The sequence below is a fragment of the Octopus bimaculoides genome, chromosome 5 (genome assembly GCF_001194135.2).
Source record: "Octopus bimaculoides isolate UCB-OBI-ISO-001 chromosome 5, ASM119413v2, whole genome shotgun sequence".
In the NCBI taxonomy this organism is placed as follows: Eukaryota; Metazoa; Mollusca; class Cephalopoda; order Octopoda; family Octopodidae; genus Octopus; species Octopus bimaculoides.
In genome coordinates, this window is record NC_068985.1 from 106,264,159 (window position 1) to 106,268,294 (window position 4,136).

General features: G+C 35.4%; 2 protein-coding genes across 3 annotated transcripts in view; one reads left to right on the forward strand and one right to left on the reverse strand.

Annotated features, from left to right (window-relative positions):
- The window catches only part of LOC106881096 (anoctamin-10), a 100,588-nt gene extending 98,948 nt beyond the window's left edge, over positions 1–1,640 (reverse strand). The window contains exon 1 of the mRNA XM_014931322.2: positions 1,517–1,640. The gene's annotated coding sequence lies outside the window, so the exon portion shown is untranslated. The remainder of the gene's footprint in view (positions 1–1,516) is intronic.
- A 111-nt stretch (positions 1,641–1,751) lies between these two features.
- Positions 1,752–4,136, forward strand: part of LOC106881098 (leucine-rich repeat transmembrane neuronal protein 4) — a 28,240-nt gene continuing 25,855 nt past the window's right edge. For both annotated transcript variants that reach the window (XR_008264142.1, XM_014931325.2), the window contains exon 1: positions 1,752–2,500. The gene's annotated coding sequence lies outside the window, so the exon portion shown is untranslated. The remainder of the gene's footprint in view (positions 2,501–4,136) is intronic.

The following is a 4,136-nucleotide window of genomic DNA, read 5'->3' on the forward strand; positions in this document are numbered from 1 at the left end:
AATACCTAGTATTTTGGGAGAATTAATTTCCTTGAAATAATAGGTACAAATATAAAAACATGTAGTTTATATTTATATAAATGAAGAAAAGAAAATGGAGATTGGGAAGTTAATTGTTTATTATTAAGAGCAAATTAATCATCATCCCTTACAGCTGTTTCAATTATCATTCAGTAAATATTAAATTTATATGACTGAGCATAATGTCTTCAGAGGGGGAAAAAATATAGCCCTGGATATCTTATATGTGTTTATGGATTCATTATAGCAGACTGAATGTTAATTGAAACAGTTGTAAGGAATGATGATTAATTTGCTCTTAATAATAAACGATTAACTTCCCAATCTCCATTTTCTGTTCTTCTTTTATATATATCTATATCTATCTATCTCTCTCTCTCTCTCTATATATATATATAGATATAGATATGAGGGGTGCTGAAAAGTTCCTGGCTTCAAGGGTCTTGTGAAAGGCCTGGTTGGAGGCCAAACTTTCTGAGTTCTTTTACAGAGCTTAGAAAAACTGAAGGACGCTGCAATAAGTGTGTGACCCAGGGAATATGTTGAATAAAACCATAATTAACTGATCCTCCTGTATTTTCTTTTACCCAAAGTCAGGAGCTTTTTTCAGTCCCTTGTTTATATATATATGTATATATATATATATATATATATATATATATATATTTATATATATAATCAGTATATGACTTAACTTATTAAACAAAGTTCAACAAATTTATTCATATTAATGAAATGAAAGAGATAGGATGTTAAAATGGATTTTAGTTTTTATTTTCATATTCCTATACAGTTGTTTCTATAAAAAATGGACCCAGATTTTCATATATAGAACATCATAATGGTCAAATTTGTACTCTTCTTTTAAGAATAAATTTCCATCAAATATCTTTCAGATGGTGTAAATAACGATTGTTTCGAAATTTAATTTTAAAAAGAAAACATAGGTGGGCTCACACATTGTATATTTGTGTAAACTTAACATGAATATCTAAAAAAAAAAAAAAATCGTGATGCATGTATGTATGCATTTCTGTATGTTTACATGTATGCCTGCATAGGAAATTTCATTAAAAAGCACCCATTTTTCTGGAAGTTATGAGGAAACAAAATCGGGGCCATACATATGTAGGTATGCTTATGTGTGTGTGTGCGCCCGCGTATACGTTATAGATATATATTGCCCAAGATATGCCTTTGGATTGAACCCCGTAACCTCTTTGATTGCGAATTTCTTAACCAGTCAGTAATGATGTATCAATACACACACATACACACGTCCACCAAAACAATATACATGCTCACACACGTGCTTGAGCATACAGACTGGAAGATGGATAGACAGGTAGGTAGAGAGATAGACAGGTAGGTAGAGAGATAGACAGACAAATATATAGATAGATATATTGAGAGAAAGAGAGAAGGTGAGAGAGAGAGAGAGAGCACACCAAAGCTTTTGACCAGAGGGCAAGGTACGACATCCCACTTAACTGACCTGACACATCTGTTGATACAGTAGAGGTAGACTGTCTGAAGAGGCGCGATCAAGTTTGCAGTTAGCTGTTGCTGCTGCTGCTACTTTTCAGCTAAGATAAACTAACTAGTTTGTTGCTATTAAGTGCCTCCAGCCGGAATCTATAGATTATATCAGATTTACTCACACACACAATGTATATAGATACGTATACGCACATATAGATAGATATCTGTATATCTATATAAGAGAGAGAGAGAGAGAGAGAATAAGGATTGAACCAGGGTTGGCAGCTTGTATAACGTGTCCCCGCTCTCCATTTCCTTTGATTAGCTCTGTTAAAGCTTGTCGAAGCGCAAAATCTGTGCGGAGGTGTGACAAAAAATGTGCTAATATTTCAGGTGTGAGAAAAATACATATATACATTTATATGTGTGTGTGTGTGTGTGCTTATGTATGTATAGCATACGTAAGTACATATATGCAATATAATAGACCTGATGTATGTAAATAGTTGTCAGTCGACTCGTATACTGCTAAAGTGCTTTCCTGAATCTGCGAGTTCAGTGTGAGTCACCCTGTCATATTAAGAAGTAAGAAGACGATTTTAAAGTAGTCGTCAGTCGACCCCTTTCATACCCCCGGCCTATTAAGACTCCATGTGCTTCCTATGAATGAATTTAATCATATTTCACCTCTTGTAAACACAGCAACCGTGTCCTTAATTTTCTATTCACTTCCACCACACCTTATAGCTGCTTGATTCTGTCTCGACCACTAAAACTTCTACCACCTGACACCTCTCCCTGGTGTTACTGGCGAAGTATGTTGTCGCATATCGTCTCAGATGGATGCTACCCAGACTTCAGGACCACAAAATCAAACAACACCTATAAACTGAAATGCAGTTTAATCTTATAAGTTTGATGCATCGCTACTATATCTTCTTTCCGTCTTGTACCTGTTGGAATGCTGAGCAAAACCCCCTTTCTCTATAAGGCCGAGGTAAGTTTCAACACACACTCACTCATATACATACGTATACATATAAGGATAGCACCCTTTTTAAATATTTTTCATACCAAATAGTTTTCATATCAGCCAACTTGCTCACGTTTAGGGAGAACACACGCGTTTTATTATTTCTAATTGGCTGAAGTTACAAAAGGCTGAAAGTTTTGTACATAACACTTAATAAAATCATATGTACACACCCACTCATATTTGTTTCAGTCATTTGACTGCGGCCATACTGGAGCACCGCCTCAAGGGGTTTTAGTCGAACAAATCGATCCCAAGACTTATTCTTTGTAAGCCTAGTACTTATTCTGTCTCTTTTACAGACATCGGGGGACAAACAGACATATATATATATACGACGGACTTCTTTCAGTTGCCGTCTATCAAATCCACTCATAAGACACTTGCCCAAGGTAAGGTACCACGCAGTGGGACTGAACCTGGAACCATGCAGTTCGGAAGCAAGCTTCTAACCATACAGCCACGCCTGCATCTCTCTCTCTATCTATCTATCTATCTATCTATCTATCTGTCTATCTATATTAGTCCTATTATTTTTAATCTTATTTGTAAATCCAAAACTAAGTTCATTTTATACACTAGGTAAAGTATTGTAGTGCATCGCAATGTTCTCTCTATATGCCCTTGTGGCAAATAAGGACTTTGTGCCCCCTACAAATGAATTTAATAGTGTCTCATCTGTAAACCCACAACAGGTCCTTAATTTTCTATGTACCCCCACATCTTCGTTTCTTTCCACCTCCGCCACTAAAAAATTAAACAACCACCTGAGGAGTGATTACGTTAGAAATCCTCATCATTATTATTAAGGAAAACAACAACAAGCGTTTGTTCTCGTTAAGTATTTTCAAAAAGCCATTTTTCGTAGGTCTCCTTGTGCTTAATATTGTTATCGATTACTAACGTTTACGACAATTTTCAGTCCATCCGGTTGTTTTGATTATAACACTTAATACAGCCAAGTATTTCGTCTACATTATAGTTTTACTCTCATAATCACTTACGTAGATGTCATTAAACAATCACTAATTTGCATTGAAATTATAGAGTTCACCCAACAACTATCATTACTATAGCTAGTCATATGCAACCATGCTGAAAAAATAAAGGAAAAGACTTGATCAACATATAAAGTGGTACCCTCTTCCTTGCACACAAACTTTTACGTGTACGTTTATGTGTGAGTGTGGGTGTTCCAAGCCCTATGAAAGGAGTGAGGGGTTCATCGCACCTGTTCTCAGGAATTTCTTGGGATCTCGGAGACTGGGAAGTAGTACTCCCTAATGAAATTCTTTTTGCGCCTCCCCCACAGGGCAAAAGGTGTTTTTAATATGAAAAATAGCCCAAAAAACACGCACACACACACACATTCTGACATACATCACATACATTTTTATCCACATTTCAAGTTTCGTTTTGTAGATATGTGATGTGTATCAGCATGTATGTGTGTTAGTCCACCAATTTTTTGTTTTTCATATTGAATTACAATATAATCGTAATCTACTCACTCTAAAAGACATGTTTTGAAAATTTCATTAAAAAATTTCTAAAATTTTTCTGCAAGTTATGAGGAAACAAAGCTGACGTGAATTTTCCG